This window comes from Diospyros lotus, chromosome 2 (genome assembly GCF_014633365.1).
Source record: "Diospyros lotus cultivar Yz01 chromosome 2, ASM1463336v1, whole genome shotgun sequence".
Taxonomy (NCBI): Eukaryota; Viridiplantae; Streptophyta; class Magnoliopsida; order Ericales; family Ebenaceae; genus Diospyros; species Diospyros lotus.
Window position 1 is genome coordinate 39929065 of NC_068339.1, and position 15240 is coordinate 39944304.

At 39.3% G+C, this 15240-nt stretch overlaps 1 protein-coding gene across 2 annotated transcripts in view; it reads left to right on the forward strand.

The window, feature by feature from the left end:
• LOC127795277 (uncharacterized) overlaps positions 1–15240 on the forward strand; it is a 62109-nt gene that overhangs the window by 34611 nt on the left and 12258 nt on the right. The gene's annotated exons all lie outside the window — the stretch shown is intronic.

Consider the following 15240-nt stretch of genomic DNA (forward strand, 5'->3'; position numbering starts at 1 on the left):
AGAAATAAATGTATCACAAAAGAAACAAAAATGTATCAAATGTATCACAAATATTTGGCGAGGATTTTGGTTTTGGGGGGGGGGGGGGGGGGGGGTTTCTTTTTTGTACTAAGTGGTGGGATGAGTTATAATATTGAACAAACTATAATCTACCAGTGGCATACTCCAGACTGGAGGGGGGAAGAGCCAGAAACAAGTGGCTAGACTGCTCTGATCAAGCTTAGAAGCAGCCAAATGACTCTAAGAAGCACCCATATAAAAAGCCCTATATGAAGCTTGTATATAAAATACAGTCGCACTTGATCTGTCTTTTGCTGGTTGCAATAGACCAGCTACTAGGGATATTGCTTTGAGCTAAATTTGATAAAAATGTCTTAACAATCTGTCAAGCCTTAGGGCTAAGACTTGGATAGTTCTCGGAATTAAAGAAGAATTGAGAGGAAGAATAGAAATGGAGGGAGGATTTGAAAGTAGGAGGGAGAATTGAGAGAGGGAAAGAGAAATTTAGAGGGAAAAAGATACTTTGTATTACTTTCAAACATGCCTCTCATCCTCTTTGCTTAGCCTCTGTATAGGCTTCTTTTCAATTATAATGTCTAACTAAAAGGTACAATCATTTCCAGCACTAATTGAAAGGAACTACATAGCTTAGGTATTACAAATGTATTGACTAGGTTACCCCTGGGGTAGTGACAATCCCCTCGCCTTAAGAAAGTTCTCCCCAAGAATTTGTAGCAACGGGCTACGACTCAACCAATCCCTGCTTTCACTACTTGTTGTATCTTTCTCCCATGCTTTTCCTCATTGAGGAGTTGAAGTGTAGCAGTATTCGCAGCCTTTGAATGTTCTTCCTCCACTTTAGTCCTTTCTTCGAATTCAATAGCCTGTATAGAATGCAACGATGACTCTTGAGATGCTTTCTGTAATAATTTCTGCAACTTCTTCCCAGTGATCACCTTAAACTCACCGGTTTCTTCTTCGAGAATAACCTCTTCGTCTTCTTCTTCTTTTTCATTTAGTCCTTCCATGTTCAATAACAATCTTCTGCATTGGTGGCCTGGATGGAATTTGTCTCCACATTCAGAGCACGATCCTAGCTGCCTCCTTTGTTCTGGCACATAATTTTTTACTGTATTAAGGTTAGAGTAAACCTCAGGATTTCCTTCCAACTGCTAACTGGTGGGAGGATTATTACTCAATGGGATTTCATGTTTTTTAAAGATTGCTTCTAGAGTAAGCTCCTGTGATGTGGTCACTAACCGGTCCTAAGACCGGTTCAAGAGACAAGATGGAAGGCAGTTCAAGAGCTAGTCCAAACTGCCAAAAAGTAGCCAGCCCAGCCCAACCCGGTTAGTCAAGAACCGGCCCAAACAAGGGCTGGAACTTCATATCTTCATATTCTTTTAGGATTTTAATTTTACTTCATATTTATTAAGGTTTTATTTCTATTAGGATTCTAGTTGGATTTTATTTACAATATTAGATGGATTAGTCGAACACTATATATAATTATTAGTTGGGGTTTGTAAATAGTTATTTAATTGAACTTTCTGCAAGCCTATTCAGGTTTATTAGCAAGCTAGATTCAGCTTTGCGCCTACTTGAGGGGCACGTTTCGATGTTGAAACTTGCTTCTTTTAAGGTTTCTTTCGTGTGTTTTCTCTACACATGCGCTACACGCTACGATAGGTGGTATTAGAGCCATTAATCAACCAATCAGATGGCTGATCTTGACGGTAAAGGTAGCAACTAGCCTCACGACGGTGATCAGGGGCTGCTGGCAGTTTGGAGAGCAATCAAAGAACAATGTGAAATAACTTGTAATATACAGTAGCAATTGGAGCTGATCAACAACCAATTGGGTATTTTATTACGCGTTGATGATAACCAAAACTGGAATAATGGTGTGAATCAAGCCAGCGACATTAACCCGGGAAGACCACCCATTAATCCTAGAAGACCAATGATGGAGGATAGCGATGATGAAGATGATGTTGGTCGTGTAATAGCTAACCTTGGTGGTGGAGGGGTTAGAAGGAATGCACAATAGCATAACCATTGGGGAAACGATTAGTATAAACTAAAAGTTGATATTCCTACCTTTAGTGGAGATCTTGATATTGATGGGTTCCTGGATTAGATCACTAAGGTTGATCATTTTTTCGAATACATGGAGATCCTAGAAGAAAGACAAGTCAAGCTAGTGGCCTATTGATTGAAGGGAGGCATATCTGTTTGGTGGGAACAATTGAGAGAGACTCGATTAAGGGAAGACCAACATCTACTTCAGACATGGAGACGAATGAATCAGCTATTAAGAGGTAGGTTTTTACCCCTTGACTATGAACAATACATGTTTGAAACTTATCAAAGATGTGCACAAGGAATAAGGAGTGTGCATGAGTATACCTCTGAGTTTCTGAGATTGGCGGAGAGAAACCAATTGTCAGAAAGTGACAATCAACAAGCAACTCGTTATTTGAATAGGTTGAAACCTGCTATTCATGATAAAATTGGGGTTCAAATGGTTATAAGTGTGGTGGAAGCAAGGAACTTGACTTTAAAGGATGAGTTAATATTGAGTGAGAAAACTTGCAATGACAACTATCGTCAGTATAGTGTGAATGACAATAAACAATCAGCTTTTATAGAGGCAAGTCGGTTTAAGGAGTGCAACCTTCCATTCCACCTAATGTAGTCAACCCTAATAGGGCTACAACAAGAGGAAACACTCGAGGTACTACTTTTAATTTTCCAAAATCCACTAATCCTTATGCAAAGCCTGTTCTTTTAAAGTGTTTTGAGTGCAATGAGGTTGGGCATAGGTCTAGTGATTGTCCAAGAAGAAAGACTATTAATATTGTAGAAAGGGAGGAGGAAGATGCTGTTGAAGAGGAGCTATATTGCGGGCTTGATGGGGAGGATGATGAAAGAGAGTATGGGCATGAAGAGTATACATGTGTAGTAAGGAAGTTAATGCTGTCTCAGAAGAACGAAGATACTACTTAGCGGCATAAGCTTATTCGCACGAGATGTACGATGAAGGGGAAGATCTTTGAGCTGATTGTTGATAGTGGAAGTCAAGAGAACATCATAGAAAGAGATCTGGTGGAGAAGTTGCAACTAACTCCTAAGAAACATTAAACCCTTACACGATTGGATGGATCAAAGAAGTTGGTGACATACGTGTGGATGAACGTTATAGGGTGCCTTTCCTTATTGGTAAGTACTTTGACGAAGTTTATTGTGATATTGTTGATATGGACGCTTGCCATATTTTATTTGAGAGGCCTTGGCAATTTGATGTGGATGCTAAGCATTCGGGTAGGAAGAACACATATCAGGTTGAGAAAAAGGGTGTGTGTTATACCTTGTTACCTATGGTGGAAAAGAACCAAACCAAATCTTCTAAAGTGGAGGGGAGGAATTTTCGTACCATCACACATAAACACTATGAGTTTGTGAGGGAGTGAAAGGATACCCTAGAGGTTCACTTGTTGGTTGTAAAAGAGGAGAGCGTGAGTAAGCCACTGAAAGTGAATCAAATTCCAATGGAGGTGTAGGGATTGTTGGAGGAATTTCATGATGTGATTCCTGAGGAGTTTGCCTACAACAACGCCATGCATAGTTCAATAGGAAGATCACCATATTCCATCGTATACATGAAAGTTCCTAATCATGCATTGGATTTGGTGAAGTTGCCTGGTATAGCGATTGAGCCGAGCAAGTTCAAGTAGTTTAGGAAGATGTCAAACAAAAGTTGCACAAAGTTAATGAGAAGTACAAGGCAGGAACTAACAAGCATAGGAAGCACAAGGTATTTGAGGTTAGAGATGAAGTCATGATGTTCTTAAGGAAGGAACGAATTCTAGCCTGAAAGCAAAACAAGCTCAAAGCCAAAGAAGTATGATCCTTATAAGATCACAAAGAAGATCAATGACAATGCTTATGTTGTGGATTTGCCTAATCATATGGATATTTTCAAAACCTTTAATGTTGCTAATCTTTCTTTGTATTTGACAAATGTGAAGTTATCATACCTGGATCATAATTCAAGGATGAATTCTTCTCAAGTGGAGGTGAATGATGCGGTCGCTAACCGTTCCTAAAACCAGTTCAAGAGACAAGATGGAAGGCAATTCAAGAGCCGGTCCAAACCGGCTCAAAAGTGGCCAGCCTAGCCCAACCTGGCCAGTCAATAACTAGACCAAACAAGGGCCAAAACTTCATATCTTCATATTCTTTTAGGATTTTTACTTCTATTTTACTTCATATGTTTTAGGATTTTAATTTTACTTCATATTTGTTAGGGTTTTATTTCTATTAGGATTGTAGTTGGATTTTATTTACAATATTAGATGGATTAGCTGAACACTATATATACTTATTAGTTAGGTTTTGTAAACAATTTTATCAACAAGCTAGATTCAGCTTTGCGCCTACTTAAGGGGCACGTTTCGGTGTTGAAACTTGCTTCTTTCAAGGTTTTTTTCGTGTGTTTCTCTACACACGCGCTACACGCTGTATTATCCTGTAACCCTGCCTTCTTTGCCGCGTCTCTCACCATAGCAAGCATCATCATCTTGACCATGGACCTTAGTTCATCTTTGAGGTTGCTGATAAAGTTTGACACAAAATATTGCTCTGTGAGGGATGGTTGGGAGCTCTACATTAGAGGCCCTAGCTCCTCAAACTTCTCCTGATAGTCATCCACCGATCCCTCTTGCTTTAGCTTGTTAAATTCCTTAATTACATCCGCCATATTTCTCTCTCCAAAACATTTGCACAGTTCTTCAGCAAAATCAATCCACTTGGTTTCAGTCCCTCTAGACTTAGTCCACCATTGGTACCAAGAATCAGTCGTATCATTCAGATATGTTGTTGCCAAGTTAATCCTCTAGTTTTTAGCCACATTGTAAAATTGGAAAAAACGCTTACATCGGCAGATCCACCACCTTGGTTTTGATCTGTCAAATAATGGTATCTCCAACCTTAGCATAGGAGTGTAATTGGAAGTATGAGGGGTTAATTCCCTTACCTAAACTGCTTGCTCCATGTTTGGCATCTCCTCCGTCCCTGTCACTCCTTGTGGCGTAGGGAGGATGCCCTGACCAGACAAGCCTAGTTTGGAGACTGTTCGGGGAGGAAATTTCAGTGGTAATTGGAACTGAGGGAGGGATGATAGCATATTGAACATGTTGTTAATCCTTTGGCCATACTATTCATCGTCTCCTGATGCCTCTCTAATTCTTACTACATACTCTGCCATGTGGCCATCAGATCCTCACGTATGGTCTCTCTGATCGCAGTCACATCCTCCCTACTTTGGTTGACTGCCTCATGCATTTAAGTCATTCCAAACTCCAACACCTCCATCCTCGATTCCAATTGCCTCAATCTTGTTCCTTCTGCCATAGTTTTGATTTTGGTCTACTTATAGGTATCGCCTCTGATCACAGTCAAAAGTATCTTAGCCCCACTTCACCTTCACACTTCGAACAGGAATTGCCAAAATTCTCAGCCGAGAATCGTTGGCATGTTCCACCTTTTAGAGTTGCGACAACTGAGGATTGGTTGGCTCTACTTCAATTCTCCTGAATTCAGTACCTTTGATATGCAATTGAATTGTCGACCAGAGCTAACAATCGTGATGGACCAGTAACCTCTGAATCTGCTCTCAATCGCTGTGGATTTAACAGTCGCCCCCTGACCTACTTCTCCTTTGCACCTTCCTTACTTTGTCGGAATCAAGTTTCAATTGCCTTGATTCAATGATCGCCTCCTAGCTGGTGCCTTCTTCTCACCCAATCACCGTCCAATGGTCGGAGGACCACCGACTCTGATGTCGCTCCTTGAGTTCGCCTAGATCATTGGAATCACTTCTTCAGATCCCGTACCTAACTGTCGAGCATTGCTGGAATCACCATCGATGATTGTCGGAATTCACCTGGCCTTGCGTTGTTGCCAACTCGCCTGAGTTTCTACCAAAATTGCTGGACTCACAGCCAAGAAGCGTTGGCTCTGGTACCAAAATGTCAAGCCTCAGGGCTAAGACTTAGATAGTTTATGGAATTAAAGAAGAATCGAGAGGTAGAATAGAAATGGAGGGAGGATTTGAAAGGAGGAGGGACAATTGAGAGAGAGAAAAGAGAGGAAAAGAGAAATTTAGAGGGAAAAAGAAACTTTGTATTTCTTTCAAACATGCCCCTCATCCTCTCCTCTTAGCCTCTTTATAGGCTTCTTTTCAATTATAATGTCTAAATAAAAGGTACAATCGTTTCTAGCACTAACTGAAAGGAACAACACAGCTTAGGTATTACAAGTGTAATGACTAGGTTACCCTTGGGGTCGTGACACAATCTAATAATATATGAAAAGTTTGTTGTTCTAGTGCTTGTGAAAATTACCAAGGACCCTTGTGTCATAACGTAATTACATATCTGTTTTTCCCTGGATAGGTATTTGCTATATTGCATGATCATAGGAACTTAACGTTAACTTGAGTTGCAATGTTCAAGTTACAGTTTATAATGTTGAGTATGCCAGTGACTAAATTCAACAACATATCAAGCCTTAATTCCACTAGATGGGGTTGGGTATGTGCACTCTTGCTTGCAAATCATGACTAAGAGGTTATGCCCTAACAATTTTCTAACTTGTCTAGAATTCATGATGTTTGATTCAACTTTTACTTTGCTGTCATCTACCTACTGTAATCCTTCATCCGAGCTTGGGATTTGTTGTAACTCAAAATAGCATAGATGGAATGAGGGTTTCAAGTGGAATGAGTACCTTAGCAAACTGAGCCAAGAATAGAGTGAATGGAGCAGGAAAAGAGGCTTAGGAGGAGTTGGAGTCAGTACAATATTGTTAGAGTGGTCGGTATTGGTGGTGATAAGTGTGTAGAGGACGCCTGGGAATAGTTGAAGAATCCTACACAAGCAGTGAGAAAGATGGAATTGGGAGAACATTGTTAAGACTAGAAGTGGAGATATAATAGGATGAGAAAAGGGCATAGATTCAAAGAATGTAGCATTAGAGGAAATACAATATCAATTAAGATCTGGAGAATAACACTTGTACCCCATTTGCAGACAAGAAAAACCTAGTAACATACATTTGATTAACTGAGGGGACAATTTATCACAAATGGGATTGAGAAGATGGACAATGGAGGTAGATCCAAAAATACATGGTGGAATAGGATACGAAGGATCATGAGGGAAAAAAAGAGTATGAGGGATGATGCCATTAGTAACCGGTGAAATTCGTATGGAACAATAATTGATTCCATCGTATATTGCTTCACTAGTATAAGGAAATATATATACAATAAATCTCCTAAATAATCTCCAAGAATAACTCCCTACTTATCTCCTATTTTCTAGGAATAGATTTTATAATATTTAAACACTAATTTACAGATTAGTTTTGATAAATAATTGTTGTTGATGGACCTTATCTAGAGCCCATCTCTTCTTTATCTTCCAACAGTCCCCCTTAAGCTGGTGGATAGATGTCAATCATTCCCAGCTTGCCTCTGAGTATTTCAAATCCCTGTTTTTGCATGGCTTTGGTCAATATATCAGCTTCTTGATTCTTTGTTGGTACATATGTGAGTCTTATGTCTCCTTGTTCCATTTCTTGCTTGACAAAGTGTCTATCGATCCTAACATGCTTCATTCGATCGTGTTGCACTGGATTATTCACAATACTAATGGCCGATCTGCTGTCACTATAAAGAAATTTAGGAGATGATGCTGGTATAGATAGGTCTTTCATTAACCGTTCTATCCATATTATCTCACAAATACTTTGAGCAATTGCATGATATTCAACCTCGACACTACTTTGAGCAACTACCTGTTGTTTCTTGCTTCTCTAAGTTACCAGGTTCTCTCATAGCTTGGTACAATACCTTGATATTGATCTACCATCCTCAATAGATCTTGCCCAATCAGAATCGGCAAAACCACAAATACTTTTATCCCGATTTTTCTTAAAGAATAGCTCTTTTCCAGGTGTTCTTTTGAGATACCTAAGGATGTGATAAGCTGCTTCTAGATGTCTCTTAGTAGGGAGATGCATATATTGGCTAATAATACTCACAAGATAGGCAATGTCTGGCCTTATATGAGATAAATAAATAAGTTTCCCTACTAAGTGTTGGTACATTCCTTTATCAACTGGATGCTCTTCCTTTCCTTTTTTATTCTTCCAATTTAGCTCTAGAGGAGTGCTGGCAGGTTTATACCCTAGTTTTCCTATTTCCTTTAAAAGATCTAAGGTGTATTTTCTCTAAGTTATAAATATACCTTCCTTACTTCTCACCACTTCCAAGCCCAAGAAATATCTCAATTCTCCCAAATCTTTTACTTCAAATGCTTCTCTCAGCTGTTGCTTCAATTTCTCTATCTCATGGTGGTTATCACCAGTGATGATAATGTCATCAACATACACTATCAACACTATTCTTCTGCCATCACTTTCTACCTTTGTAAAGAGAGTATGATCTGTTTGTCCATGCTGGTACCCAATTGATGTAAAGTATCACTGAATCTTTTGAACCAAGCCCTAGGAGATTGTTTGAGGCCATATAATGATTTTTTCAACCTACATACCTTGCCTTTAACATAATTTTCTTCGAAGCCCGGGGGTATTCTCAAGTATATTTTTTCTTCTAGCTCACCATTTAAGAATGCATTTTTTACATCCAGTTGATGTAATTTCTAGTCGAGGTTGGCTGCCAAGGATAGCAATACCCGGATAGTATTTAGCTTGGCCACAGGTGCAAACGTTTCCTCATAGTCCAATCCTTGAGTTTGAGTGAATCCTTGAGCTATAAGTCTGGCCTTGAATTTGTCAATACTTCCATCAGCTTTATATTTTACAGTAAATATCCATTTGCTGCCCACTGTATTTTTGCCATCTGGTAAGTCCAGAACTTCCCATGTTCCATTTTTTTCAAAGCTCGCATTTCTTCCAGAACTGCTGCATTCCACCTATCATCCTGTAAGGCATGATATATATCCCTTGGAATAGCTATATTATCCAGGTTAGTAGTGAACAATTTGAATTTTGGAGACAACTTTGAATACCCAAAAAAATTAGAGATGGGGTGTTGTGTGCAGGATCTCACACCTTTCCTTAGGGCAATTGGAAGTTCAAGATCACCTGGATTATTTTCTTCATGCTCCAGTCTATTTGGGACTTCAACATCACTTGAATTTTTGTTTTCTGGACTTACCACCCGTGGTTCAGATGGTTTGGTTTGCTGAGGATCACTCGATTTGTGTGAATACACTTTTAATGGTGTCTGATCTGCTGCTGGAACTATAGTGCTTTCTTTCTCTTCCCCTTGATGGTGTAGGGTAGAGATATCAAACCCAGAACCATTAACTGTATTAGGCAGAAGATTAGGTAGAGTAGCAGGTATGAGATTGACTGGATTGCAATGATAGTCAACCTCTTTGGGGTTATTTTGGAAATATGATTGGTGCTCGACAAATGAGACATCACAGGTGACAATGAATTTTCTTATCGGAGGATGATAACATTTATATCCTTGTTGTGTTGGAGAGTATCCAATAAAGATACACTTGAGGGCTTTAGGATCCAATTTTGACTGAGGTTGATGATTTTGATGTACGAAGACAGTGCAACCAAAAATCTTAGGAGGAAGAGAGTTCAAGACTCTAGTATGACGGCGAAAGTTCTCAAGATGGACATTCAAGGGTGTTTGAAATTTTAGAACTTTGGAAGGAAGTCGGTTAATGAGGTAGGTTGCAGTGAGAACCGCCTCTCCCCAATAAGTATATGGAATTGATTTTGTAAACATCAAAGCCCTGGCTGTCTCAAGGAGGTGACATGTTCTTTTGTTCTGCTACCACATTTTGTTGAGGGTTGTATGGACAAGAGATTTGGTGAATAATACCATGCTCGAGGAGGTATTGACTAAAGTCATTAGAAAAGTATTCTCGGCCATTATCAGTCCGCAAGATGGGTATAGCTGATTGAAAGGCATTTTGGACCATTTGGTGAAAACTTTTGAATAAAGAGTGGGCTTCGGATTTGTCCTTCATTAGAAATACCCAGCTAACCCTAGTATGGTCATCTATGAATGTAATGAACCATATAGTGTTAGTGAGATTAGGAACCCTAGTTGGCCCTCACACATCGCTATGAATCAAATGAAGCGGTTTTGAGAGTTTATAGAGGTGATTCGGATGAGAACTCTTAGTGTGTTTTGCAAGGATACAATTCTCACACTGAAAATGCTAAATTTTATTGCTGGAAACTAATGGGTACAAAAAACGAAGATACTCAAAATTAGGATGGCCTAATCTTTGATGCCATAACACAATGTCCGAATCTGAAAAAGTAGTTAAAAAAGATTGAAAGTAAGACCTAGTTCCAGTGAAATGATCAGGACTTGAGATCTGGTAAAGCCCCCTGCTTTTCTTAGCACTGCCAATCATCTTCCCCGATGATAGGTCCTGAAAAACACAAGATTGAGAGAAGATCAGTGTGCAGCCTCTTTCTCTTGTTATTTTACTCACAGATAGCAGGTTACATGTTAAATTTGGGACATATAGAACTGATTGTAACACTAATCCAGATATGTATGCAGTCCCTCTTCCCTTAGCCATAGAAGTTGTACCATCAGCCATAATTACAGCTATTCCTTGACCACTTGTTTCAAAATTAGACAAAAATTTAAGAGAACCTGCCATATGGTTTGTTGCTCCAGTATCTACAATCCAACTGGTTGAATTGGACGTTTGAGATAATAGGGAATAGCTTGTGTTACCTATTTTTGCTAGGGAAACAGCTGGGGGGTTTTCACTTTTTGCTTTCTGCATTTTTGTTTGACTGAGCAGGTGCTGCAAGGCTTCAATTTGGTTTTCAGTTAGGGAGATATTTGTTGGAGTCCCTTTTTCAGGCTCGGTTGCATATGCAGCTGGTCCTCCTTGCCTTTGATTCCTTGGCTTCCATCCTGCCGGTTTACCATAAATTTTCCAGCAGGTTTCCCTAGTATGATAGGGTTTGTTGCAGTGGTCACACCACTGCCTATCTTTCTGGAGTTCACCCTTAGATGCTGTAGGCTTCATCCAATAAGTGTTTAGGGCAGAATTTTGAGTATTTACCTCATAGTTTGAGTGAACAGAAGCTGATAACATAACCCTTCTCCTGCTTTCTTCACGCCTTACTTCAGCAAAGGCCTCAAGCAGGGATAGAAACGGCTTTGTCCCGAGCAATCTTCCTCTTACTTCATCCAATTCAGGATTCAAGCCATATCTCACTTGCTGATTTGTAGAACAAATAAGTCCGTCCGATGCTAGGCTCCATGGAATTAATCAGCCATGCCATGATGGCATTCTCGGCCTCCCGCACGCTAGAATTGGCTGCATCAGAGCTGGGCTTTGGGATATCCCCTGTCAGGTAGCCTTCGCGTCCCCTTACGCAGATGACCAACAACACGGATTGGAACCACTCTCTGAAGTTGGTTCCATCCATTTGTGTTGGGTGATCTGAAGCGAGTGACTCTTAGTTGCCATCAGGTAGGTTGGAATTTGGGTGGTCCTCATTGTGGCTGGAAGGAGATTCAAAGCTGTGCTGGCTGATGGATTTTCTGCCATGTCGCAATTGGAAGTGTCCGATATGAACTAGAGTTCCAACGCTCGGAAGGCACAGGTACCTGATACTATGCTGAAATTCGTATGGAACAATAATTGATTCCACCGTATATTGTTTCACTAGTCTAAGGAAATATATATACAATAAATCTCCTAAATAATCTCCAAGAACAACTCCTACTTATCACCTATCTACTTATCTCCTATTTTCTAGGAATAGATTTTACAATATTTAAACACTAATTTACAGATTAGTTTTGATAAATAATTGTTGTTGATAGCCCTTATCTAGAGCCCATCTCCTCTTTATCTTCCAACAGTAACAATAGAGGGCATGAATTGATCAAATAACATGATGTGATAACTGTGGCATCCCAAAAGGAAAAAGGAGCACACATGTAACAAAAGAGTATGAGCAGTTCCAATGAGCTGGTGATTCTAAATTTTAGCTACCCCATTTTGCTATGGAGTTATAAGGACAGGATGATTGGTGAATAATACCTGAGAAGAGAGAAGGGAATTAAGACCAATAGAAAAGTATTCTTTAGCATCATCACTATGAAGAACATGCACAGAACAATTAAACTGAGTAGTGATCTCATTGCAAAAGGTAGTGAAAAGATACAATAGTTTGTTTCGATCTTTCATGAAGTAGAGCCAGGTACAATGAGAGTAGTCATCAATGAAAGTAATAAAATAAGAAAACCCATGTTTAGGCTTGACTCAATTGGGACCCCAGGTATTAAAATGAACAAGAGAAAAAGGAGCATTGGCTTGTTTATTGACACAACTTGAAATTGATATACAAACTTGTTTACCCAACTGACATAACTCACATTCTAAAGAGGCTGAGGCTGACAAGGTAGGAACCATTTTTGTAGTAAAGACAAATGGGGATGATGAAGGCATGAACGGATAAGAACAGATGCCGCTGCTGTAGTAACACAGACAGGTGCCAATTGTCCACCCAATACCCTACTCCTGCACAGTGCCAGACCAGAATAAAAAATAACATGACAGTTAAGAGATTGGGTCAGATGACTAACAGAGATGAGATTATAAGAGCAACCAAGAATATGTAAGACAGTCAATAGAAAATGATGGAAGTGGACTACCTTTACCTATTCCCTGTGGGAGTCGTTTTGAATCCCTTGGCCACAGTAATAGGAGGGAGAGAAATAGGAGATTCAATATGAGAGAATAAGGATTTGTTACCAGAAACTCCTCATCAGAAATAGTAACTAGCTTATCTGGAAGAGTGGAAGTAGATTCGGATATCAATGCTCACTTTCTTGAGCTCTTAGAAGCTGCAATATTAGCACGAGGATAGCAGTGAAGAGTATAGCAAGTCTCCCTAACATGTCCGGGGCAACTACAGCAAGTACAATAGGGCCTACAACCACCTCTACCATGACCTCCAGCTTTTTGAGAATGAGTAACTGAACCACCTTTGTACTGGCCGTTGGTTGTGGAAGAAAAAGTGGTCTGAGAAGCTAGAATGGATCTCTCAAGAATTAGAGATCAGAAAAAGTGGTCTGGAAAGAATGGCATTTTAATCTGTGATTGTAGACTGAATATGTTGTACAAACGATTAACATCATTTCTGTGCTACTGCTGAGCATGGAACCATATATCTACTGTAACATCCCGCATTGAGTGATAGGAAGAACCGAAACAATTTATCCTGATGAGTCTACGCGAACTTCCCAGGGGGTCACCCATCCTTGAGCTTTCCCAGCTCAAGCATGCTTAACCCGAGAGTTCTTTATCTACATTCAGACCAAAATATATTCAGTTGGTGTTGTTTTTTTCTTTACTTATCCTCGATATATACTACCCTTCTCTAGGCTCTTGGAGTATTACATCTACACATCTCTCATAGACGCTAAAGATTGAAACAAGATCTAGATCAATAGATTGCCACAAAAGAGAACCTAACTGTGGATCAGCCTTCTCCCACACTGCTCGATCAGATTCTAGTATGTCAAGCTGGGCATTTCCTGAGATGATCACTCGCTAATTGATCCTGAAACCACATTTTGACAAATGAAGACTGAGAGATAATTCTTGCCATTCAATTTATTAATTGTGATGATAGGTGTTCCAGAAAAAGAAGGAACAGTGATGGCAGGAGCAGAAAAAGTAACTTCAGAACTCGACATCAACCTTGGATTGAATAGAGCTCTGCGACAGGAGCTGCAAGATAAATACAGTTCTTCTAAAATCAAACTGAAATTGATTCCGCTGAAGAAGATTATCAGCTACTAAAAATTGACGAGCTCAATTGACAAGACAAGAACAATTAAAATGAAGATTGAATTGACATTGACAGAAATCTATCGAGCTGGAATTGGCAAAAGATCCTGACTGGAAACAATAATGAAATCGATTGAAGATAATTGAAATTGCGACAAAGGGGAGATGCAATCAATGAGAAATTGAACTGAGATGTGATATGGTGGAGATGATCAAAGAAGAAGTAACACTGCGACAGAATTTTTGCAACAAGTGCAATAATAGCAAACTGCAGTCGGATTGAAGAATAGAACTGAGATCGACGATTGTGAACTGAGAATGATCGATGATTGCAATTGATGAAAACAAACTGTCAGATGATTTTCTCTCTAAACTCGTGTGGCTCTAATACCATGAAGAGAGGGAGGGAGATGAATAGCTTATGTATATATCATGTTATGTTTGTATGTTTATATATATTATTCTCAACAAAGTAACAAGTTGAAACTTGTACAAGGCTCCAAGCAAATCAACTTTACAAAATCACAATATGAACTGTGTATGTATATTTCATGTTATGTTTGTATGTTACTGTCTACATACATATCATTCTCAACAAAGTATATATAGATTGAAACTTGTACAAGGTTCCAAACAAATCAACTTTACAAAAGTTATGAAGATAAGAAAAGTGTGATGTATAATAGGATGAATAGTCAATGGTTTCAGAATGAATAGGAAGGGAAAAGGGTCACAATATTGTCTCAACCGCTTAGCATGTGAAGAAAATATAGAACACTATAGCTTGACAAGGGACGTACAACACCTTGTTTTATAATCAAATAGCCAGAGAAGGCCATTTCCTTGGGCATCATGGAGCTCTATGCCAAATTATTTGAGTTAGCGGGGAAAATGTAATTAGATGAGCTTGCTTTCAGATCCATTCAGGTATTGGATAGAAAATGACTTGAACTTCCTTTTACCAGGCTTGGGAGAGTTTATCAGTCTTATCTGGCAAGGAACCAAGGCCAGATAAGACTTTCTTTGGGCTTTGTTGGCAGCACTACGGGGCTTTGGTTAAGCATGATATGATGACTATAATGATTAATATATGACTCAGTGCAATTTGATATGTGGCTAATATGCGTCTTTCATTTACCTGATAAGCAAATTGGAGATGTAGATGTTAAACATTATATGGGCTTTAGGTTATTTGGTATAGCATTTAAAAAGTTTTGGCATAGCTTCTTTCTTGGAGGTTGAAAAGAGTGATTGGGCAGATTATTTATAGGTCACTGAATCCATTTTTGGCTCACATTACAGCTTTGGCGGCCAATGAATTCATGGACTCTAGGGTTCAAGTGGTATT